This window comes from Bubalus bubalis, chromosome 20, assembly GCF_019923935.1.
Source record: "Bubalus bubalis isolate 160015118507 breed Murrah chromosome 20, NDDB_SH_1, whole genome shotgun sequence".
Taxonomy (NCBI): domain Eukaryota; kingdom Metazoa; phylum Chordata; class Mammalia; order Artiodactyla; family Bovidae; genus Bubalus; species Bubalus bubalis.
This window is the reverse complement of record NC_059176.1, coordinates 61,138,704-61,165,464: the sequence shown is the minus strand read 5'-3', so window position 1 is coordinate 61,165,464 and position 26,761 is coordinate 61,138,704.

Below are 26,761 nucleotides of genomic sequence, written 5' to 3'. Positions count from 1 at the left end.
CCCTGCCACTCGGTTTTCTGGGTGTATAACCAGTGCACCTTCTCAGGCGGATGATGACGGTCCAGAACCCCAAGAAGTCTTAGTCAGCAAAGAAGCCTGCTTGCAGTTTGGTAGATAATGTCTCTCTGGGGATGTGATTGCCCCCTTCCGGCTCTGGCTGCCTATTACTGGAGGGGGATGGTCTGCAGCCGGCTAATTCTGTTCAGTCCTTTGTTCTGTGTGCGGTCCTGGCAGTGTCTTAGGGCTTTTCGCGTGGTAGCTATCCCACCGTCTGGTTTGCTAGCCCAAGCTAGTTCACTCTGATTACCCTTGGGGCATTCAGGCCCGATCCTTACTCTAAGCAATGCAGCCCGCGCCTCTCTGCCCAGCCCCCGCCTGCCAGTGGCAGATGCAGGCATCTGCGCTGTTTCTCTGCTGGGGGAGTTACCGTTGGGCTTGTAATCTGTGGGTTTTAATTAATTATTTATTTTTCCTCCCTGTTATGTTGCCCTCTGTGCTTCCAAGGCTCACCACAGACTCGGCAGTGAGAGTGTTTCCTGGTGTTTGGAAACTTCTCTCTTTTTAAGACTCCCTTCCCAGGATGGAGCTCCATCCCTACCTCTTCTGTCTCTTTTTTTTTGTCTTTTATATTTTTTCCTACCTCCTTTCGAAGACAATGGGCTGCTTTTCTGGGTGCCCGATGTCCTCTGCCGGCATTCAGAAGTTGTTTTGTGGAATTTACTCAGCGTTTAAATGTTCTTTTGATGAATTTGTAGGGGAGAAAGTGATCTCCCCATCCTAGTCCTCCACCATCTTCAAAACATTACTTTTTAAATCATTATAAGGGTGAAACCTGATCACTGTGGTATATTTAGAAAATAGAAATAATTAAAAAAAAACAAACTGTCTAAACACCTCAACACTCAACAATCACCATCATCTACTTCTTGAAACATTTCTCTGATCCTCAGTATGTGCATGTTTGACATGTTCTTGATTTTAATGGGAATATACTTCACATTCTACCATCAGACATAAATTCCATGATTGGTTTCAGAAATTCTATAAGCTATCTTGGAATATCAGTATTTTGTGTTAGTAATTAATATTTTTTCTTTTTTTTAAATTAAAAAGTATGGAATTTTACAAAATAACTTTTTGGCATTTTTCAAGATTCTTGCATGAGATTTCTTCTCTAAAATAATAAATGATTTAACTTGGATCCCTAATTTTGGACCATCTTCACATTTACTAGTTTAGAATTTGTTTTTGTTAGAATTTGTGTTGTCTGAGATCAGGGTTGTGTATGCTTTGGGAAAATAAATAGGGAGTTTTCATTTTTTTTTTAATGCTCTGGACAAGTTCATAGGGGGCATGATCACAATCTGAAGTCTAAGAATTTAAAAGTTTGAAGGGATGCAAAAAAAAAAAAAATTCTGAATTTGAGTTTTAGAGTTAGAGCCCCGATATTTTCAATTTCTTGTATAGTTATTGGCTTATTCATGTTTCTTTTTCTTTTTATTCAAATCTTAATACTTACTTTTCCCCCACAAAACTTTTTGTTAGGTTCACATTGCTTTATTTTTTAGGACAGAATTGCACATAGTTGTCTGTTATTATAAAATTATCTCAGTAATGGGGGTGATTTTTGATTCCTTATTAATACTGTAAGTTATTTCTTTTTACTCACTTTTCCTTGGGTAAGCTATGTCCTTTGGTGGGTGTTTTAAAAGGAGAAAACAAGCTATCTCTTGAATTTTCCATTTAAAAAAGATTTTTTTTTCTCCCCTAGTTCATTTAACCTTATACTCTTGTATATATTTCCTCTTGTTTTCCTTGAATATCTAGTTGTTTTTAGTTAAATATTGTAACCAGATTCTCTGCTTAATTGTTTGTTTATTATTTCTTCTTAATAATGAAAACATTTAGGATATGGAGCTGCATCTGTCTTTAAAAATCTGCTTATTACTCTGCATCTTATTATTATTTTCTGACTGCCATTTTGATTTCCACTGTGATACAGAAATAATTTTTTAAAGACTATCTTCTAATTTCTAGTGGATGCTGCTTTTACATAAAATTTTGATTAGTTTCTAGCTATGTTACTGTGTTTTATGAATGTGACTACTTCACATTATACTTTGGACAATTTGTTAAGGTTTTATTTTTGGAGTGTAAAAATTTTTGTAAATATCCTACTGGTTCTCTGAAAGCAACAACTTGTTCAAACTCTCCTTCATACTGCTGTTTTTACTTTTTTTTTTTCTTTTATCTTGGTATATGTTATGAGGTCCTGTAAGTAGGGAAGCCAGTTGATTTGTCCTCTTAGTGGGTACACTTTTGAGAGTGAAACAGGGTTGTTAATAATTATTTCTAGACAGCAAGCTAAACTGAGATATGGTGGGCAAACTGAGACTTAAATTCACACATTCCATAACCCACATTAAATTCTGAGAAAATGTGAAGTATTAATTAAATAAAGAAACCTTGCAGTCATTATTTGTTGTAAGGCTTAAATAATATTGACAAAGTATTTGTGATATATGGTCGCCTGTAAGTAAACCCTCAGTATTGAAAACAAAAGTTCCTACTTAATTGGCTATTTAGATGAATTTTAATATATCACTGAAAGCAACTTCAAGTCCCTCCAATTGGAAAAGGTGTAGTATTAATTAAATAATTAAAGACTTTCATATCTAAGGTTTAACTGACCAATGTGCAAAATATCTAATTCTCACCTAGTACATAATAAATGGGACTTTTGGGTTTAAACAAAAAGTTATATGCAAAATGTACAGCACAGTTAAAATATATCTTGTTGTTTAGTTGCCAATACATGTCCAACTCACTGTGACCCCATAGACTATAACCAGAGATCAAATTGCCAACATCTGTTGGATTATAGAAAAAGCAAGAGAGTTCCAGGAAAAATACCTACTTCTGCTTTATTGACTATGCCAAAGCCTTTGACTGTGTGGATCACAACAAACTGTGGATAATTCTTAAACAGATGGGAATACCAGATCACCTGACCTGCCTCTGGAGAAATCTGTATGCAGGTCAAGAAGAAACAGTTAAAACCAGACATGTAACAATGGACTGATTCAAAATTGGGAAAGGAGTACATCAAGGCTGTATATTGTCATCCTACTTATCTAACTTGTATGCAGAGTACATCATGAGGAATGATGGATTGGATGAAGCACAAGCTGGAATCAAGATTGCCAGGAGAAATATCAATAACCTCAGATATGCAGATGACGCTACCCTTATGGCAGAAAGTGAAAAGGAACTGAAGAGCCTCTTGATGAAAGTGAAAGAGAGTGAAAAAGTTGGCTTAAAGCTCAACATTCAGAAAACGAAGATCATGGCATCTGGTCCCATCACTTCATGGCAAATAGATGGGGGAACAGTGGAAACAGTGAGAGACTATTTTTTGGGCTCCAAAGTCACTGCAGATGGTGACTGCAGCCATGAAATTAAAAGACTCTTACTCCTTGGAAGAAAAGCCATGTCTAACCTACACAGGATAATAAAAAGCAGAGATATTACTTTGCCGACAAAGGTCCGTCTGGTCAAAGGTATGGTTTTCCCAGTAATCATGTATGGATGTGACGGCTGGATCATAAAGAAGACTGAGCACCAAAGAATTGATGCTTTTGAACTGTAAGACTCTTAAGAGTCCCTTGGACTGCAAGGAGCTCCAACCAGTGCATCCTAAAGGAAATCAGTCCTGCATATTCATTGGAAGGACTGATGCTGAAGCTGAAACTCCAACACTTTGGCCCTGATGCAAAGAACTGACTCCTTAGAAAAGACCCTGATGCTGGGCAAGATTGAAAGTGGGAGGAGAAGTGGCCGACAGAGGACGAGGTGGTTGGATGACATCACTGACTCAATGGACTTTAGTTTGAGCAAGCTCCAGGAGTTGGTGATGGACAGGGAAGCCTGGCGTGCTGCAGTCCATGGGGTGGCAAAGAGTCGGACATAACTGAGTGACTGAACTGAGAGTGTATCCTGCCAGGCTCCTCTGTTTATGGGGTTTCCTAGGTAATAATACTGGAGTGGGTTGCCATTTTCTTCTCCAGAGGATCTTCCTGACCCAGGGATTGAACACATGTCCTGCTTGGTAGGCAGAATCTTTACCACAGAACCGCCTGGGAAGCCCAAAACATATTAAGTTTGGTCATTTTTCTCTTGATATGTTTTAGAATTTTAGAAATGCCTGAATCATGTTTATAAGACTATAGGATCTAATTCTTTTTTATATGGTCTTAAATGCCAGTTAGCATGCTTTCAAAACTTAAAAGAAGATTTATGTTTAGTTGTAGAAAGCTATGCTCATTTTCCAGAAAATAAAGTATTTAAATGAGGTTTAAAAAGTATAATTCTCAAATAGTATTAAGCTATTAAATGCAAAACATTGGTCTTTAAAAATATAAAATTAAAAGGAGCTGAACAAACATAGATGATAAAATACATAGGAATAAAAATGATTTCAATGCTTAATAGCTCTTGAAATTCAGGGCCTATGCCAAAGACGAATTTTAGGAATAAATGAAGTTTCTTTTCTCAATCTTGTGCTTCTCTACCACAAGATTGTGCTTCTGTATTAAATTTATAAATTAGGACCTAATTTATTTAGCTCTCAGAAATTTGTCCTTTTTTTTCTGTTGAGTTTTTCAGGCTAATTGCTAAAATGTTTTTAAAAATTCAAAAATTGTAAAGCTATATTAAAAGATACCTAAATGTCAAACAATTGAACATGAATATAATATATATGTGAACACATTATATTGATACATACACTTTACACATAGACACGCATTTGTAGTTGTGAAGTTATTGTACGGTACTTTCTCTGTATAAGGCCAAGGCAAACATTTATTTTTCTTTTGGTGGTGGAGGTCAATGTGGGTAATTCATTTGCTTGTGAAAAGTAAGGAATGGATGAAAGGACTACCTCCAGTCATTAATAAAACCCCTGAGGTCACATTTCTTAGAGTGGCTTTCAATCTGATTAGACATTTGAAGTGTTGCTGTGCACATATATGGGCACGATACCGAAGACTCTTGAGGAGGCAGAAAAACTCTGGAAGACATCAGGACCACGGTTAGCTGACAGCAGGGTACCTAGTCACTATTCACTCGGTCCTTTGATCCCCTCTCAGGAGCCCACCAGAAAACAACGACATTAACAAAGTTGGTAACAAAAACGGTGTCCTAAATTCTTTCATTCCTGACCACCTTCCTCCATTTAGCCCCACTTTCCAGTTTCTCCAGCACTGAAATTCCACATCAGCAGGAGCACTAACAATGCAGGGCCCTTCTCCCTGCCTACTATGATGGAGTCAAGGTTTGGGTTCCGCAGGTCTCTATGGCAACCGACTAATTCACCAGCGAAAGGTGATAGGGCATCTCGGATTCCAGGACTCTTTTGAAAGACCTTATCACTCTCGTATTCTGAGTCACAGATTAATTGTGCAGGGTCACAATTGGTAAAAAGTCTTTACAAACAGGTACAAGAATGCAACATTGGCAAGAGAGCGTTTTGGTGCTTGTAGATACCAACTGTATCAGCCAGTGTTCTACCAGAGAAACAAACCTATAGATGATAGCTAGAGGGCTAGGTAACTGGATAGATAGATAAGCAGAGAGAAAGAGGCAGAGACTTTAGTGCAAGAAGTTAATGTATTTAATTGTGGAGGCTGATGAGGCAAAGCTATCATCTGCAGGGCAGGACATTCTCAGGCAGGAGCTGATGGATGCTCTGATGATTGAACATAATCTATTTTACTTAAAATTAGCAGATTATAGGGACTTCCCTGGTGGTCCAGTGAAGGATCTGCCTTCCAATGCAAGGGATGTAGGTTTGATTCCTGGCTGGGGACCTAAGCTCCCACATGCTGTGAAGCAACTAAGACCAGGCACCACAACTAGTCAGACCCTGAGCCACAATGATGTACTTGAAGATCTTGTGAGCCGCAACCAAGATGCCCAATGCAGCCAAATAAATACATAATTTTAAAAAATTAGTTGATTATAGATATTCATCACATCTAAAAGGACCCTCATAACAATTATTTAACTCTATTCTATATCCTAGCCAAATGACCCATAAAATTAGCCATCACACCGACCATAAATATCCTGAGGTCCACTCATTAGAATGTTTTGGGATGGTCATCAGCTCAGGTTGAATATGTATCAGTGGGAGGGAAAACTGGTAATTCTTTATTTATTTTCCTAAGTCAAGTTACTTGTGGCTGTGGAGTCAAGGGCATTGTGCACACTTCTCTGATGAAACCATAGGAGCCCATGCAGACTAGTCGCCACCCTGGGTTTTGCACAACAGTGGCTACACAAACTTCCAGTAGGAGGTATGACAAGCAAAAGCACCTCTAAGATCTACTACTTCCTGGGTAAGAAGAGCAGATCTGTTCCTGTTCCTTGGAACAGTCCTGGGTTCCAAGCATCAACCAGAGCAGTGATTATTTGGGGTCATGGGGGACCTGGGCTATTTGAATTGGTGTCATACACCGGAAGGATAGAAACCACTTACTTGTAAGGCAGAAACTCCCCATTAGCTTCTGGGCTTAAGTTGTTTGTGAGAGGAATGGATGAAAAAGGAATAGGGGGACTCATGCTGCGTTTAACTTTCTGCCTTTGCCATAACTGATTAAAGCTAGTCTTTATGAGGCTGTGTGGTTCACCCAAGGACTCTGGAGTCAAAAAGATTGACATCACCACTTCACCAGACAGTGATCTCAGCACAGTGGTCTGGAGCGTGGGGAGCAGGAATGCACTAACTTGAAGGCAGTTGTGAGGAAGACATGAGTAAGTACATGGGAAGCCTGTTACTTGTGTAGAATAGTGTTGGATGTGCAGCAGGTGTGTGCTCAGTCAATCAAGTGGTGCCTAGTATTGATTCTAGTGGTAAAATGGCTGGAAGAAGGACCTCGGTCCTTGTCATCTTTGAAGAAAGAGTTCACCAAAGAGATCAAGATTGTGAAATAGAGACAGTATTTATTAGAAGTAAAGTATGTGTGGAACAGCACACAAGTGAACTTAGCGTGAATTGCCCACAATAGGGGTGGCTTGGGGGGGCTTCTATGGGTGCAGTTTTCTAGGTTGTCTCTGGCCAATCATCTCGAAGGGTTGTCAGAGAAGCAGCTGGGGCTGCTCACCCTGGGGCCTATCTACCTCCTACCTCTGTATCACTGATGCTATGGTTGATGCTTCCCTATGCAGGCACTGCACAAGCTTCAACCTGTTAAAGCTTTACAATACACTTATGGGATCTTCAGCATCAAAGGGAGGATCATAGAGGATATGAGCTTTCCCACAACAACAGAGGTATAAGTGGAAGCATTTGAATGCAGATAATTTCAAAGCTGACCATCTGAGTTGCTATGCTGGTTTTCTGACAGAGAATTGAAACATCAGGAATAAACTGTATATTTCTGATCGATAGAAAAAGCCTCTAATATGCTACTCCAGTCCTTTGTTTCTGCTTAGTATCATTTAGATTCAGTCTTTGTCCATCTCATATTCTTTACTAGTCTATGCTTAGAGACCAGAAGGGTCATTCATTGGTGACAGAATCCAATGTCATTTATTATTGCATCTCCAGTGCTATCAAGATATCAGTGAATCTGAACATGCACAAGCTTTCGTTTTTATGGCAGATCAGAATTTTAATAATGTTATCATAAATATGATCTTTATCTGGTGGTACATAGCTTGTTTTTATCCTATTGACAGGGAGAAACGAAGAAGCCCACTATCTTGTGAGGAAAGAAAGATGAGGACACAGTCCTAATGGAAGAAAGACAGAGGAATCCATCTGAAAACTACAGATTTTCAAGCAGACTTCTTCTTCTTCAAAAGCTTCAGTAATGGAATAACCAATATATGCAAGTGACAGAAATCTGAGATGCTAATGCCTGGGTAGCTGAAACTCCAAAGAAGCTCAGGGGCAAGAGTACAGGGTTAGGATGAGCAGAACAGTCAGTCCCCTGGCTGTCTCTCTGATTCAGTTCCATTTGGAGCTAGAAAATGGAGCAGCTGCTTACACTGTGATGTCCTCAGCAGTTGCAAGGAAAATGTAGACACTGTCAATTTCTCTTTCACATCTGTACTCTATGTGGAGAGCTCTGGAGTCTACTTGCACACAGTGAGTGATGATGAAGGGGAACAATCTCCTGGAGACTGAAAAAACTGGCTTTAAACTCAACATTCAAAAAACTAAGATCACGGCATCCAGTCCCACCACTTCATGGCAAATAGATGGGGAAACAATGGAAACAGTGAGAGACTTTATTTTCTTGGGCACCAAAATCACTGCAGATGGTGACGGCAGCTATAAAATTAAAAGACGCTTGCACCTTGGAAGAAAGGTGCAACCTTTGACCTATGACCTATGACCTATGACCAACCTAAACAGCATAATAAAAAGCAGAGACATTACTTTGCTGACAAAGGTTCATCTAGTCAAAGCTATGGTTTTTCCAGTAGTCATGAATGGATGTGAGAGTTGGACTATAAAGAAAGTTGGACTATAAAGAGAGCTGAGCACTGAAGAATTGATGCTTTTGAACTGTGGTGTTGGAGAAGACTCTTGAGAGTCCCTTGGACTGCAAGGAGATCAAACCAGTCAATCCTAAAGGAAATCAGTCCTGAATATTCATTGGAAGGACTGATGTTGAAGCTGAAACTCCATACTTTGGCCAACTGATGCAGAGAGTTACTCATTTGAAAAGACCCTGATGCTGGGAAAAATTGAAGGCAGGAGGAGAAGGGGACGACAGAAGATGAGATGGCTGGATGGCATAACTGACTTGATGGACATGAGTTTGAGCAAGCTCTGCGAGTTGGTGATGGACAGGGAGGCCTGGTGTGCTGCAGTCCATGGGGTTGCAAAGAGTCAGACATGACTGAGTGACTGAACTGAACTGAACTGAAGAGAAAATGACTTGAATGTTTCCAACAGGATAAAACGAAGAAGATGAAGGTGTGAATGGCATTGAGACAAGTTTGAAATGATGTTGCAATGGGTGCCTTTTTCCTTTGTCTTTATAGGATCCAGGAAAAGGTTGAAAGGAAAAATACACTAGTTATTCTTCCCATAAAAAGAAAGGAGTACTCCACAAAGGAGCAACTGGGAAAATTGATAGTAATTCTAAGATTCCAGAACTAATTTTTGGAGAGAATCAATACAAATTCCCTAAGAACAGTCACATAAAGCCTCTGTCTGCTTTTTTCCTCATACAAAGTTATTATGACAGCCATAATATAGATGGGTTTCAGTGAGGTACCCACATGCCTTCTTCATAAATACCTATAAACAAAGAAGAGAACATGTATGGATGTCACTGCAGTCTGATTATTGCATCGTGAGTGGTTGAATGGTGAATTGAGGTCAAACTGAAATGTGATTGTCAGTGGTATATTACAAGAATCTATGCTATGCTCCACCTACGCTATTCAACACTAGATGAAATTGTTGGAAAAAACAAACAAGCTGGAGAAATCAAAGCTGGAGCGTTCACATGTTAGGAAAAGTTAGAAAACATTTCATAACTTGACCAACTAATCCACAAACTAAGTAAAATTAGACAAAATGTCATGGGTATCAATGCAATGATCAAAACTTGGACCCCACCCCCACCCCCTCAACTCTAATCCACAGTACAAGCCCAAGAAGGAGATGGAGTGATTGTATAGAATCCTACTTAGGTGACCCTAGATTCATGCATAAGAAGGCCAGGCAGTGATCTGCAAGCCAGACTTCTGATTTGGACTTGAGCTGTTTCAAAGAAGAGTAGAATCTATCATAAGGAATGAGAGAACTGCATAGAGTCATTAAATATTTCTATCACATCAAGAACTTGGAGTCTATTTTTTACATTTTATAGACTCTGGAATCTGATGGATCAGGACTTTATTCCTCTTTACTTTTATGCTTTCTTGGGCAAACCATTCAATTTCTCATTATCTGTAAAACAGAACTACGAAGATATCACCCATAATGTCCTTGTGAATACAGTACATATGTTAAAAAATATTACACATAATAAATACTTGGTGAATTTTAGCTAAAATACAATACAAAATAGTATTGCTTTCTCAAATATTTCCAAGTTGGTATGGAGTGGGAGGGCAGAGCAGGGCCCACACTTTGTCTCTCCTGTGATCACTCTCCATGCTTTGCCCTCTCCCTCACACCCAGATTCTTTTATCTGCACCTCTGTGAACAGAGAGAAACAAAAACCAAGGAGTTGATCTAGATCTGGATGTGAGACAATATTCAATAGTATGTGACCAGAAATATGTCACTGGAACCAGAATTTTGTGGCCAGATTCAGAACCATTTCTCTGAAACTGAAAGTGATTGACCTTCATGGACTCAGGACTAGGTCCCTGGGACAGGATCCTGATTTGGGTTCCCCAATCATTCACTTTATTCCTTTTTCAAGCCTTTCTCCTCTCTCTTCATATATGATACTTGTATTTCTAGGGACACAAGAAATTATCCTGAAAACTAAAACCTTCATAGAAAGTTCTTCAGGCCACAAAGAGGAAAATACTATTCAACAGAGTTGCTCAAGAGTGGAATTGGCCACCTCTAATGTAGTGATTTCCTGGTTGCTAGATGTGTGTAAAAGAGGCTGTATAATGTCTCACCTCAGGTGTTAAAAAGGAGCATGGGCACTAACACCTAAAGATCTTTCCAGATGGAATTTCATGTTTGTAGTTACATGAGTGAGCATTGAGCTATTTGCATCGATTCATGCCTTAACTTTTTAAAATTTCAATTGACAGAATATTGAATGATTTATTCAATACTGGTATATATATTTTTTAATATTCTGCAACTAGCTAAAATGTTTTCACTAGTTGAGGTATCTTATAATTTGAAACAAATTCATATATAAAACTACCACAAGTAGGTAGATCATTGATTACCACAACTCTTACATAAAACCATCATTAAATTTTTGGTCCACCATAAATTTTTTTTATTAAAACACAAAATCATGTCATTTATCAATGCATATATAAATATACATCTGTTTAAATATTTTTAAATTTTTTTACTTCACACCATGGCCTGAGGGATCTTAGTTTCACAAACAGGGATAGAACCCATGCCTTCTTCAGTAGAAAGACAGAGTCTTAACCACTGGACTGCCAGGGAAGTCTCACATCTGTCTTTTACAAAAAATGAATTTTTTTTTTAGGTAACCATTCTTCATGGAAATAATCTTACAAAATTCATTATACAGTATTTATTGCATTATTATTGTACAAAAGTTATATTATTATTACAGTGCTCAAACTACCACACAATTGTACTCATCTCACATGCTAGTAAAGTAATGCTCAAAATTCTCCAAGACAGGCTTCAACAGTACATGAACCGTGAACTTCCAGATGTTCAAGCTAGATTTAGAAAAGGCAAAGGAACCAGAGATCAAATGGCCAACATCTGTTGGATCATCAAAAAAGCAAGAGTTCCAGAAAAATAACTATTTCTGCTTTATTGACTATGCCAAAGCCTTTGACTGTGTGGACAACAACAAACTCTGGAAAATTCTTCAAGAGATGGGAATGCCAGACCACCTGGCCTGACTCTTGAGAAATCTGTATGCAGGTCAAGAAGCAACAGTTAAAACCGGACATGGAACAACAGACTGGTTCCAAATCAGGAAAGGAATATGCCAAGGCTGTATATTGTCACCCTGTTTATTTAACTTATATGCAGAGTACATCATGAGAAATGCTGGGCTGGAAGAAGCACAAGCTGGAATCAAGATTGCTGGGAGAAATATCAATAACCTCAGATATGCAGATGACAGCACCCTTATGGCAGAAAGTGAAGAGGAACTAAGAAGCCTCTTGATGAAAGTGAAAGAGGAGAGTGGAAAAGTTGGCTTAAAGCTCAACATTCAGAAAACTAAGATCATGGCATCCAGTCCCATCACTTCATGGCAAATAGATGGGGAAATAGTGGAAACAGTGACAGACTGTATTTTTTGGGTTCCAAAATCACTGCAGATGGTGACTGAAGCCATAAAATTAAGACACTTGCTCCTTGGAAAAAAAATAGTTATGACTAACCTAGACAGCATATTAAAAACCAGAGTCTTTGCCAACAAAGGTCTGTCTAGTCAAAGCTATGGTATTTCCAGTGGTCATGTATGGATGTGAGAGTTTGGCCTGTGAAGAAGGCTGAGTGTTGAAGAATTGATGCTTTTGAACTGTGGTGTTGGAGAAGACTCTTGAGAGTCCCTTGGACTGCAAGGAGATTAAACCAGTCCATCCTAAAGGTAATTGGTCTTGAACATTCATTGGAAGGACTGATGCTGAAGCTGAAACTCCAATACCTTGGCCACCTGATGGGAAGAACTAAGTCATTTGAAAAGACCTTGATGCTGGGAAGGTTTGAAGGCAGGAGGAGAAGGGGATGACAGAGGATGAGATGGTTGGATGGCATCACCAGCTCAATGGACATAAGTTTGGGTAAACTCCAGGAGTTGGTGATGGACAGGGAGGCCTGGCACACTGCAGTCCATGGGGTCACAAAGAGTTGGACACAACTGAGTGACTGAACTGAACTGAATTCATTGATATCATCTAGGATCCAGACTACATTTAAACACTGTAGCTTTTCTCAAAAATATCACTTTTAGTTGATATTATATTAAGGTACCATAGTCTATTCAATTATCAATTTGTTGAAAGTTATTTGGAGTGCCTTGAATATCTTGCTCTGGGAGTAGGTGATGAACAGGGAGGCCTGGTGTGCTATAGTCCATGGGGTCACAGTCAGACACGTCTGAGCAATTGAACTGAACTGAACTGAATATCTTGCTTTTAAAATAATATCAAAAATAATCCTATATATTAATTTGTTACTTTAGCTAGGTAAAATTGGGATGGATTTCTAACACTAAGATTGTGCAGTCAAAAAGAAATTATGTATGTGATTTTGAACCATGAACTTCCAGATGTTCAAGCTGGATTTAGAAAAGACAGAGGAACCAGAGATCAAATTGACAACATCTGCTGGATCATTGAAAAAGCAAGAGAGTTCCAGAAAAACATCTACTATTGCTTTATTGACTATGCTAAAGCCTTTGACTGTGTGCATCATACCAAACTGTGGAAAATTCTTCAAGAGATGGAAATACCAGACCACCTTATCTGCCTCCTGAGAAATCTGTATGCAGGTCAAGAAGCAACAGTTAGAACTGGACATGGAACAACAGACTGGTTCCAAATATGGAAAGGAGTACATCAAGGCTGTATATTGTCACCCTGCTCATTTAACTTATATGCAGAGTACATCATGAGAAATCCTGGATTGGATGAAGCACAAGCTGGAATCAAGATTGCTGGGAGAAAAATCAATAACCTCAGATATGCAGATGACACCACACTTATGGCAGAAAGTGAAGAACTAAAGAACATCTTGATAAAAATGAAAGAGGAGAGTAAAAAAGTTGGCTTAAAACTCAACATTCAGAAAAGTAAGATCATGGCAGCTGGTCCCATCACTTCATGGGAAATAGATGGGGAAACCTTGGAAACAGTGGCAGTCTTTATTTTGGGGGGCTCCAAAATCACTGCAGAAGTGATGCAGCCACGAAATTAAAAGATACTTGCTTCTTGGAAGAAAAGTTATGACCAATCTGGACAGTTTATTCAAAAGCAGAGACATTACTTGCCAACAAAGGTCTGTCTCGTCAATACTATGGTTTTTCCATAGTCATGTATGGATGTGACAGTTTGGACCATAAAGAAAGCTGAGCACCAAAAAACTGATGCTTTTGAACTGTGGTATTAGAGAAGACTCTTCAGAGTCCATTGGACAGCAGTGAGATCAAACCAGTCCATCCTAAAGGAAATCAGTCCTGAATATTCATTGAAAGGACTGATGCTGAAGCTGAAACTCCAATACTTTGGGTACCTGATGCATAGAAGTGACTCATTGGAAAAGACCCTGAAGCTGGGAAAGACTGAAGGCAGGAGGAAAAGGGGACAACAGAGGATGAGATGGATGGATGGCATCATCAACTCAATGGACATGAGTCTGAGTAAACTCCGGGAGTTGGTGGTAGACAGGGAGGCCTGGTGTGCTGCAGGTCATGGAGTCACAAAGAGTCAGACACAGTTGAACGACTGAACTGATGTGATTTTGCTAGATATGATAACTATTTTTCCATATGTGTAGCATTTTGCATTCCCACCATCAATTCAGGAAGGTATCAGTTGACTCACCATTCTTCTACCTGAGATGGTGTCAAAGCTTTGATGAGATGTGGTCTACTTTAAATTCTCTTATTATAAAGGAGAATAAGCATTTATTATGTGTTTCTTGGACATTTATATTTCTTCTACTTTGAAATAACTTTTCATATCACCTTTTCAATTTTTTTTAAATCAGTTTGTTGATCTTATTTTGGGATTGTTGTTATCTTTTCTAAGTTGCAAAATTATTTTTTTCTTGTGTTTTTTTGTCTTTGCATTTGTTTATTTTCCATGCAAACACTTTTTGGGAAAAAATTATTTGAACTTAACAGTCCTTTTAAAATAATAGTTTCTTAACTGTACTCCAATAAAATTTGTTTTAAAAAGTTTAAAATCTAAAACTTATTTGCCTTAAATACATTAAACACATGTGAAAATTAGTAAAATTTATAAAATAAAAAATTAAGTCCTTTGAGACATAAAAAATAATAGCTTCTTGATTTTGAGTAATTATTAGGAAAATATTTTTCCCTCTGCTCACAAAATAGAAATGTAATCACCTATGTTTTCTTCTACTTGTCTGATTTCACATTTAGATCTCTGATTTATTTGGATTTTTCCCGGTTTACCATATAATCTAGCCATTATATCTTTATATGTACAGCTATTACATGGCACCCAATTGTCACAACATGCTTTGTTAAAAATTTTTCTGATTTAAGGTGCCATTTTTATCACATCCCCCAGAGAAGGAAATGGCAACCCACTCCAGTATTCTTGCCTGGGAAATCCCATGGACAGAGGAGCCTGGCAGGCTACAGTGTATGGGGTCGTAAAGGGTTAGACACGACTCAGAGGTTAAACAACAACAACAAATATATCGTACACTAAAATTTCACGACACTTGGATATATTTCTGGGTTTTCTATTCTGTCCCGTTGGACTGTCTGTCTATGCATAGGCAAGTACTTGTTGATGTGATTAAAGTGGCTTTATGCCTCACACTCCCTTTTTAAAGGATTAATCTGCTTATTCTTATTCACTGTTTTCTGTGGAGCTTTATTAGCAATGTTTTAACTCCAGGAAGGAGAGATGTTTGGATATTATTATTGAGATTGTTTTAAACAAATTTTATCCTGGGGCATATTATCCTCATGACCTGTTTGTATTCCAAAGCATATGTTTCTCAATTTGTTCTTGTCAACTTTTGTGTCTTTCCATAGTGTTTTAAAGTGTTCTTTAGACAGGTTTTGCATATCCTTTGTACAAATGTTTCCCTAAAGATTTATCATGTTTGTCTGTTTTTAGATGTGATATTTTATTACATTATTGTATATCATAATATTTGCATTTATTTTCTTGAATTTTTACAGATATTCAATCATCCTAAAGATTATTTACCTCTCTGTTTCCAGTTATCATGTCTCTAAATGTTTTCTCTTATCTACTTGGTTATTTCCTCCAATATCTCTATAAAGTCTTGGCAATATAAATATGGGTGGACAAAGTCAACTGAAAGCATTAATTATAACTTTATTACAATTATAATTAATTATAATTTTATTATAAAACTGAAGCATTTTTGCTAAACTTTACTGATTCATTTTTTATTATTTAGAAAATTTGGTTGAATGCTTTTCCTTAACATGCCCTCTAAGCATTTACAGGATAAAATCTAGTAAGCATAATGGATTACAGGTTGTTTAACATTGTAGACAGAGACTGGACTTGGGTCTGTAATAAACCTAAACTTGAATCTTGATTCTGCCTCTCACTAAGTCTTTCACTGTGGACATAGAACTTGTGAAGTCAGTTTTCACAGTCACAAAATGAGAAATTCTACATAAAATGCCTGATAAAATATCCAGCACTCACATATGTCTATTAACATTATTTTCCTGCATCCTTCCATGAGGGCAGGTAAAGTAACTAATCACAGCATCCTAGTTGAACATTTTGATAGTACAGGTGGTCCAGATACATTTGGTGAATTACATTTTTGCAGATGGAAAATGTGTGATAAGCAGGATAATTTTTCTAGTGTTTCTAAGATATACTTAGAAGAAGTGAAGGAAAAAATAATTTTCATGGGAACTTTGTATTTTCACTTTTTACCCAATGACAAACCTGGCATAAAGGAATTATAGTTATTTTACGAATGACATAATTCTGACTCAGACAAATGAAGTCAAACTAGCAAAAGTTAGATCCAGCAATTGAACCCATTACGTCAATTCCCTTTTTAAAACATGTCCAAGCATTTCACTTAGGATGATTATAAACAAAACTCTTCCCTGCTCACTCTACTGTGTTCTTTGCCCATAGAAACCACTGCCAGTTCTGGATTAACCTGCACACTCTTGTATCTCTCGGCCTTCTCCTCTGATATTCTCTTTGTTTGGGGCACCGAGTTCTTCCCTCCCATCTTCTATCTGATGAAAGTTTTGTACTCATCCTTTAAGTTTCCACTTAGACGTTTGGTGCATGTGTGTGTGCTGTCACTTGAGTACATCTGCGTGATGCTATGGACTGTAGCCCGCCAGGCTCCTTTATCCATAGGATTCTCCAGGCAACAACATTGAAGTGGGTTGCCACGCCCTCCTGCAGGGGAGCTTCCAGACCCAGGGATCAAACCAGTGGAGTCTCCTGCATCTTTTGCATCGCAGGCGGATTATTTATCGCTGAACTACCAGGGAAACCCCATTTAGAGCTTTAGTTAGTTAGTTAGTTAAGTTGCTCAGTTGTGTCCAACTCTTTGCCACCCCATGGACTGTAGCCCACCAGGCTCCTCCATCCATGGGATTCTCCAGGCAAGAATACTGGAGTGGGTTGCCATTTCCTTCTCCTGCCAAAAGACTTCTGATTCCTATTTCTCAATAGATGGTCTTATGATACTATTTCATGTGTCATTCATTGCCTTATGCTTTATCCAAACTGCCTATTTAATTTCCATAAATGCTATGAGAATAGTGATTGTATCTGTATTACTTATTCCAATGTTCAGTACATCAGTCCACATGATAAATGTTCTACCAACATAAACCAAATGAAAGTTTTCCATTATAATGTTTTCAATAGTAAAACTTTGAAGATAGTGTAAATTTTCAAAGATACGAACATAGTTTTATATACTTTAGTACATCCAGATTATGAAAACTTACACAGTGATTTTAAAAAATATCATATTTTGACATTCTTTTAATAAAAAGATTTTATGTAAAAATATAGGTCAAAAACAATTTATAATATATTCATGATTTTAGCTATGGAAATAGCTAATATGCTGGAGACTGTATTTGAAAACATTGTGCTATATCTCTTAAATCAATTATCTTGTTTAATTTTTATAAGTACAAAATAAAATGGTTATTATTATCCTCATTATATTGGGGAATCACCCAGGTGGAAAGTGATTAAGTAAAAGTAATTTTCTTTACTCATGGTTTCAAAATCAGGTTTTGTCCAACTTTGAAGTTTACACTTTGAAATTCTAGAAAGAAATAGATGGATAGAGCTTTGCATATACATACACGCACACACACGCAGGTGCACCTCAAATATAATATTTTCCTATTCTTCAACTGAGTTAGCTTCCCTTGTGGCTCAGTGGTAAAGAATCTGCCTGCAATGCGAGAGACCTGGGTCTGATCCCTGGGTTGGGAAGGTCCCCTGGAGAAGGGAAAGGCTGCCCACTCCAGTATTCTGGCCTGGAGAATTCCTTGGACTATATAGTCCATGGGGTACAAAGAGTTGGACACTCTTTGCACACACACACACACACACACACACACATGCAGGTGCTCATCAAATATAATATGTTCCTATTGTTCAACTTAGTTGATGTGAACCTGTTAACAGTTCTTATCTCTGGATTTGACTCTAATGTTTTGTATAATTTTTTCCCTTCCCACTTTTTCCACAATAAGTATGCATTATCTAAAAATGGTATTAAAATAATACATTTAAAAAAGAAATCTTGTCATCAGTCCTCTTCCTCAAAGCTTTTCTATCTTATTTGTAGACCTACAAAGAAGCCTTTTGAGTTTCAAAGGTGAGAGTCCATTCTTCTTACAGATCATCATTTTTCGACATATTTATTATCCAAACTTGAGCATGTGAGTTATGGTTTCCCAAATCATCTGATTGATAGAGATTTTGTCATGAACAAATGGAATATGGTCATGCATATAATCATGGGTATATGGTTACTCTATGGACTGCATTTAGGTTTCAACCAAATGACCAGAGCTGACTGTTTGAGTCAAAGACTGAGAATTGATATCTTCTTATTCATTCACTATCACTTGGCCAAATGTCTTTGGAATACTGTATATGCCAAATTGATGCAAGCATGTGGGGATTTGAAGATAAGTCAGATTTTCTGCCCTAGAGAGAAGAAATACACAGTAGGGTTGGGAAGGAAGTCATATGAGCTGAAATAAAGAAGTGTAATGTTTGGCATGAAGGAGATGTGAGGAGGAGGGTGGAGAGCAGAGAAGAGGAGTACTCAATTCAAAGGGCCTGGTAGGAACTGAAGGCCCCTTACTGCATGTAACACCAATCCTTTTCGAGTGCCTTCACTGAGGTTTGTATTTCATTTTAGGTGATACTCTCAGCATATGTCTCAATTAACATTGCTGTGGATAGCATAGCCACCTTCTCCTCTTCTGGAAATATGCAAATTGACAACACATTCTTTGCAACCACTGGTTTGTGTCAGAGTTGGCATAGAGGTCAGTTTTTACCTGTAGCTTTTTCTTGCCCCCAACTCTCTGGACCTTTTGCAGATTTAATTGTGTCCAGCTGGGTGCACTTTGCCCTTTCTCTGAATAGGACAAAGGAATACTTATCCTCACCCATTTTCAAAGCCTTTCCCTTTCCCTTTGGATTTGCGGTTCAACAAACCACATCTTCCTTTGACTCAGCTCCCAAATTACCTTAATAGCCTATGGCATCCAAAGGGTGACCTCCACCCTGTCCTGGCTTCTCTGGTGCCTTTAAGTCACACCTGCAGCCATTTAAAACAGTGTCATCAAGCTGTGGTCAATTCCTGGCACCAGCTGCTGAGCAGTATTCAAACCTTTTCTTCCTTACCAGACAAAACTGAGATTTACAATTAGGAGAGTGGTCTTCCACTCTCAAATATTAAAAATATATTACTTCTAAACTCTCTACTCTCTTCTCTCTCTTCCTTACCTGCAACCTCAGAGCTTTGTGCGCACATGCATGCTGAGTTGCTTCCATTGTGCTCCACTCTTTGTGATTCTATGGGCTGTAGCCGCCCCCCATCCAGGCTCCTTTATCCATGGGATTCTCCAGGCAAAAATACTGTTGTGGGTTGCCCTGCCCTTCTCCAGGGAATATTGTCAACCCAGGGATTGAACACATGTCACCTGCATCGCAAGTGGATTGTTTACCACTGAGCTACAGGCAAAGCCCTCATAGCTTCACAGTCTGAAGAAAAGAACCTCCATTGATTTCAAAACCTTGGGTCTAAGCCTCCAACCTCATAGTGTCCACTGTCACTTCAAAGCTTCAGTTTTCTCACCTGTAGAAAAAGTAAAAGTTTAGGTTTGAGGGAAGATATAGGGAAATAACCTGTTCGAGGTAATAATCACTATAAATAAAATAGAAGCAAGAGAACAGAGAGTATTGGTGGTTAGTTTTAGATTTAGGAGTCAAGGAAGGACTCTGTGAGAATGTGACATTTGGGCAAGAGTTCAAAAACAGTGATAGAGTGAGCCACGAAATTAGCTGGGAAAAGAGCATTTTGGACACAGATGATAATAAATCTGTGTGACTTAACTAAGGAGAGCTTGTTTGTTGTGATCAAGGAACAGTAAATCAACAGGTATGGCTCAAAGGGTCTTGTCAAACATGGGCTTAGAGCCAAGAGGAAGGTTTTAGATTGGGGTCTTAAAAGTCATTAGAGAATTTTTAGCAGAGGGTGGAGGAGTGACATGATAAGCATTTCACATTAAGAGGAACTTGGAGCTGCATGGAAAATAGATTGATGATTGATAGGAGACAGAAATAGAACTTTGGAGACAAGGTTGACACTCTTGCAGCCTACCAGAGGAGTGATGAAAAGGGCATGGACTGGGTGTTTATCATGGCATCTAGGATCATTTGATTCAGGATAGGAGTGTGAGAGAGAAGAATCATAACTATGAGGCTTTTGACCTGAGCAGTTGGGTGAATGGAGTTGCCATTTACTGTGTGTGTGTATGTGTTAGTTGTTTAGTCGTGTCCGGCTCTCTGCAACCCCATAGATTGTAGCCCACCAGGCCCCTCTGCCCACAGGATTCTCCAGGCAAGAACACTGGAGTGGGTTGCCATTTCCTTCTCCAAAAGGAACTAAAGAAAGAAAGAAAGTGAAGTGGCTCAGTCATGTCTGACTCTTTGTGACCCCATGGACTGTAGCCTACCAGGCTCCTCCATTCATGGAATTTTCCAGGCAAGAGTACTGTAGTGAGTTGCCATTTCCTTCTCCTTGCCATTTACTGAGGTAGGTAAAACTCAGGGAGGGTTGATGTATTGGGCTGGAAACCAAAAAGTTGATTTTACAATAGATTGATATGATTGACAGATGCTCAAGTAGAGATGCAGAGGAGGAAACTATATATGCAAATTCAATTCAGAGATGGGATTAGAGAACAAAATCTAAAGTCATTAGTGTATGCACCAAATGCTGTAAAGCCATTTGATAAGACTGAGGCTTAAAACTTGGAGTTGTTGGTGACTGAGTTGTGTTTGAACTGAAGAAGTGGGCACTAGCCCAACAGGATTTTGTCCTAGAAAATGTGGAGTTTCTGAAATTAGTATGCATGACTAAATTGATGAGTTTTGAGATTCAAAGGATGATGCCCACTTATAAAATGGAAATTTTCTGTTAAAATAGGTGATATAGGAATACAACTTAATGTTATAATGATAAAATGAAAAGTATGCCAACATTTTTTCAGCCATTCTGATTACAAATAGATGATATGCAGAGACCATGGAAGAAAATAATTCCCAAATATAAGGGCTTTTTTGTTTTTTAATTTTATGGAGGTGTTACCAAACTCAAGTTCAGCTGCTTATCACTTAAGAAGCCAATATTTGAGAGACAGGTGTTGAAGGAAAGGAAAGATAGTTTTATTGAGGAAGCCAGCAATTCTGGGGAGAAGGTGGACTCATGTCCCAAAGAAACAACTCCTTACAGATAATCAAGGGCAAGAGCTTTTAAAAGGGAGTTTCAAAGGTGTACAGGCAAAAAGAGGGGGCTATATGCAGAACAGCACAGCCAGCTCCAAGAGTAATCTTGAAATTAGTCATGGGCTGTCTGATCAGCATCACCTTGATTGCTTTAACTACAGTTTATCTGTAGTTCCAGGGTTGGCTTGTTCTCATTTTCTTGAGGCCAGTTCTTAGAACTGTGCAAGATAAAGCAGTTTATGTCATGGTTACAGTCAGGTTATCATGTAGTTAACTTCATCTACCTGGTGGGGATTTCAGTATCTGTAAAATGGCTCAAAGGATACCAGTTCAGTTCAGTTAAGTCACTCAGTCATGTCTGACTCTTTGCGACCCCATGGACTGCAGCACTCCAGGCTTCCCTGTCCATCACCATCTCCTGACGGTTACTCAAACTCATGTCCATTGAGTTGGTGATGCCATCCAACCATCTCATCCTTTGTCATCCCCTTCTCCTTCCACCTTTAATCATTCCCAGCATCAGGGTCTTTTCAAATGAGTCAGTTCTTCACATCAGGTGGCCCAAGTATTGGAGATTCAGCTTCAACATCAGTCCTTCCAATAAATATTCAGGACTGATTTCCTTTAGGATGGACTGGTTGGATCTCCTTGCTGCCCAAGGAACTCTCAAGAGTCTTCTCCAACATTACAGTTCAACAGCATCAATTCTTTGGCTCTCAGCTTTCTTTATAGCCCAACTCTCACATCCATACATGATTAGTGGAAAAACCATAGCTTTGACTAGATGGACCTTTGTTGGCAAAGTAATGTCTCTGCTTTTTAATATGCTGTCTAGGTTGGTCATAACTTTTCTTCTAAGGAGCAAGTATCTTTTAATTTCATGACTGTAATCACCATCTGCAGTGATTTTGGGGCCCCTCAAAAATAAAGTCTGTCACTGTTTCCATTGTTTCCCCGTCTATTTTCCATGAAGTGATGGGACCAGATGCCATGATTTCAGTGGTCTGAATGTTGAGTTTTAAGCCAATTTTTTTCACTCTCCTCTTTCACTTTCATCAAGAGGCTCTTTAGTTCTTCACTTTCTGCCATAAGGGTGGTGTCATATGCATATCTAAAGTTATTGATATTTTTCCCAGCAATCTTGATTCCACCTTGTGCTTTATCCAACCCAGCATTTCTCATGATTTACTCTGCATAAAAGTTAAATAAGCAGGGTGACAATATACAACCTTGGCATACTTCTTTCCCTATTTGGAACCACTCTGTTGTTCCATGTCCAGTTCTAACTGTTGCTTCTTTTTTTTAAATATAAATGTATTTATTTTAATTGGAGGCTAATTACTTTAGAATATTGTATTGGTTTTGCCATACATGAACATGAATCTGCCATGGGTAACTGTTGCTTCTTGACCTGCTTACAGATTTCTCAGGAGGCAGGTCAGGTGGTCTGGTAGTTCCATCTCTTGAGGAATTTTCCATAGTTTGTTGTGATCCACACAAAGGCTTTGGCATAGTCAATAAAGCAGAAATAAATGTTTTTCTAGAAGTCTCTTGCTTTTTCGATGATCCAGCAGATGTTGCCAATTTGATCTCTGGTTCCTCTGCCTTTTCTAAATCCAGACTAAACATCTTGAAGTTCCCGGTTCATGTGCTGTTGAAGCCTGGCTTGGAGAATTTTGAGCATTACTTTGCTAGCGTGTGAGATGAGTGCAATTGTGCAGTAGTTTGAACATTCTTTGGCATTGCCTTTCTTTGGGATTGGAATGAAAACTGATCTTTTCCACTCCTGTGGCTATTGAGTTTTCCAAATTTTCTGGCATATAGAGTGCAGCATTTTCACTACAACATCTTTCAGGATTTGAAATAGCTCAACTGGAATTCCCATGGATGGAGGAGCCTGGTAGGCTGCAGTCCATGGGGTCACTAAGAGTCGGACACGATTGAGCGACTTCACTTCACTTTCACTTTCAACTGGAATTCCATCACCTCCGCTAGATTTTTCTTTTTTTTTTTTTTTTTTCGCATTTGAAGTTAATATATTTTTTTAATTTTTTTTAATTTAATTTTATTTTTTAAACTTTACATAATTGTATTAGTTTTGCCAAATATCAAAATGAATCCGCCACAGGTATACATGTGTTCCCCATCCTGAACCCTCCTCCCTCCTCCCTCCCCACACCATCCCTCTGGGTCGTCCCAGTGCACCAGCCCCAAGCATCCAGTATCGTGCATCGAACCTGGACTGGCAACTCGTTTCATACATGATATTTTACATGTTTCAATGCCATTCTCCCAAATCTTCCCACCCTCTCCCTCTCTCTCAGAGTCCATAAGAGATTTTTCAAAGGATATGGTTCACAGTATTAGCCCTTGAGGCAAAACTAAAAGTCCTTGCCTTTGTTTCATGGCTACTGCTGCTGCTGCTAAGTCGCTTCAGTCGTGTCCGACTCTGTGAGACCCCATAGACGGCAGCCCACCAGGCTCCCCCATCCCTGAGGCTCTCCAGGCAAGAACACTGGAGTGGGTTTCCATTTCCATCTCCAATGCATGAAAGTGAAAAGTGAAAGTGAAGTCGCTCAGTCAGGTCTGACTCTTAGCGACCCCATGGACTGCAGCCTGCCAGGCTCCTCCGTCCATGGGATTTTCCAGGCAAGAGCGCTGGAGTGGGTTGCCATTGCCTTCTCTGTGTTTCATGGCTAAAGTATTATAATTTTGTCTTTTTAAATATTTTGTGTCTCATTTTCTCATTAAATTTATTCTTTGGCTGAAGTTTTTCTACATGTAAGAGACAGGTGGAGGACATGGTTGGGTGGGGGGTTGTGTCTCATAGGGTACAACGTCTCATAGGTTCCTACTTGGTTACAAAGAGATTATATATGCAATTATATATGCAATTGTTTTCTTGTTTATTTAGTAAGTGTACCTTATAATGCTTATATCCTGCTTTTATTTACTCATTAATTTTTATTAAAATTCAATAATCCATCTCCCTATTAATAAGTGAAACCCTGCAATTAAAATTAATTTGATCCATATTCCCAATCCTACATCAAAATATATTCCAGGATCTTCCCCCAGATATAACTACCATTGTGGATTTGGGCAGTAGTCTTTCTAAACTTTTCTTTATATTTTCTAACTACTTAAGTACCTCTAGCATCTTAATTATAATATTCAGTCCTTAATCCGTCACTATTTATATCCTACATCTGAGTAAACTTGTCCTCTCTTTGCTCACACTCCACATTTCTACACTTTAATATTGTGGACTAAATTTTCCAATTGGTAAAAACATGCTATCATTTTCCATTTTTGTTTAAAATAATTCATGAATATTACTTCTTCCATTTTTACTTTGAAGTAAATTTTCTTATAGTTCTTTCAGAGAAATTTCATACATTGTAAATTGTTCACATCTGAAAAAATCTTTATTATCCCTTTCCATTTTAAATTATGGTTTGGCTGGTTTGGCTGAATATAGCATGCTGGGTTCAAAATATTTTTCTCAGAACTTGGAAGGTGTTACTTTATTGTGTTCTTGTGTTCAGCACTACTGATGAGAAATCTGGTGTCAGTATGATTTCCATTCCTTATAAACAATGATTCTTTTTCTTCTGGCATCTTTTAAGAGTATTTTCCTTTCAGTATTAATATGAAATTTCATTTCATTGTGTTTTGATGTGACTTTTGTCTTGTTTTTGGTTAAATTTATCCTGCTCAGTACTCTGTGTACTCATTCAATTTGAGAATATATGTCATTTATTTATGTATAGATGTATGTATTCTATTATTAATATTCATATAACATTTCTGGGATATCTCTTGCTACCTTTTTTCCAAATAGTTCTTCTTCCTCATTCTCTCTGCTCAACATACAAGCGTTTTTTAGAAGAATGTTGGAAAATTTGTATCTATCTTTAAAATATTTAGACTTCTAGTTGGCACCTTTTCCCTACCTTGTCTGTTTTGTGATCCACACACATTGCTCAGTTTAACTTTAGATCTTTTTGATTTGGTGTTCAATACTATACTTGCTATTCAGTAGATACAATAATTATTTAGATATGATTATTTATGCAAATGTTGACACTAATCATTACAGACATATTTTTTACTTGCAAAATCTCTATTTTGTTCTTTTTATTATTAATTGCTTAATTATTTATTTCTTTTTTTTTTTAATGACAGTCATTCCACCCTTTATTGCTCCTAATTTAAGGGTTTCTTTTTGTGTGTATTTGAACAATTACCTTTGTTATCCTGGGTATACGTTTTTCTTATCTTTGGATTTGCTGATTCTCTATCATGTAAATGGCCTTTCACAAATGTTTGATGAACCCTGATTCTGTATTCAGCTTCCATGATAGACTTCTCTGCGTATTTCCTGCTCAGCAGCACATCCCCTGATGTGGAAACCTTAGCTTCTCGTTCAGGCTTGTTGCCTACTTTATTTCTTCATGCGATGCCTCACAGTTTTGTGTTCACTGTGATTTCTCCATTGTTTTTCAAGTGTATGCATTATCAATTTTTCATATCTAGTTTATTAGTTAATTTCATATATCTTGTTTATATCCTCTGTAGTGGTTTTCATGAATGAACTCAGCATCTTAAAACCATGACGAGCAGAACATACCCCTGGCGGTAGGCAGTCCCACCGTTGACACACTCTCCAGTGTTTTCACGTGCCTCTGCTCTTCTCTTGGCCTCGTTCTCCTGATACCAGTGTGGCTGCCACAATCCAGATGTTCCATCTTGCCACCAGTACCCTAATCAGGGAAGGATCAGGTTGGGACTGAAAGGTTTCTCCTTCCCAGAAATGTCATTTTCTTTTCTCACTTCACAGGCCAGAAATGGTGGCAAGTGCACTCCTTAATTCAAGGGAAACAGAAATAAACACTGTTTACCAAAAGAGAATAGGATATTGTAATGATTGACTCTGGTAAACCATACCTCGTCTGTTGGGTATGGGCAATTGCAATTCCAAAGTAATATACTTTATGTTTTTATTAAAAAGAAAAGGTGTGTTGATTTTGGATAAACAGATAAAGTATTTGCTGTATTGGAATTCTAATCTAGTTTCTTAAAATCCTAGATTTTTAAAAGAATTTTATTTTATATTTTTAAAATCCTAGACTTAGAAAATTCAATACTTTCACTTTTATGATTATTATCTCTGTAACATGCTTCAGAAATAAAATAAAAATCTATTTATGAGACCGATTTTGAATCTATAAGTTTGACTTTAAGTTTCTCATCTAGTTGTCATCCTTATTTTATATAGTGAAAGAAAATCTTTGCTTGGTGAGTGATGGACATAACGAGGACT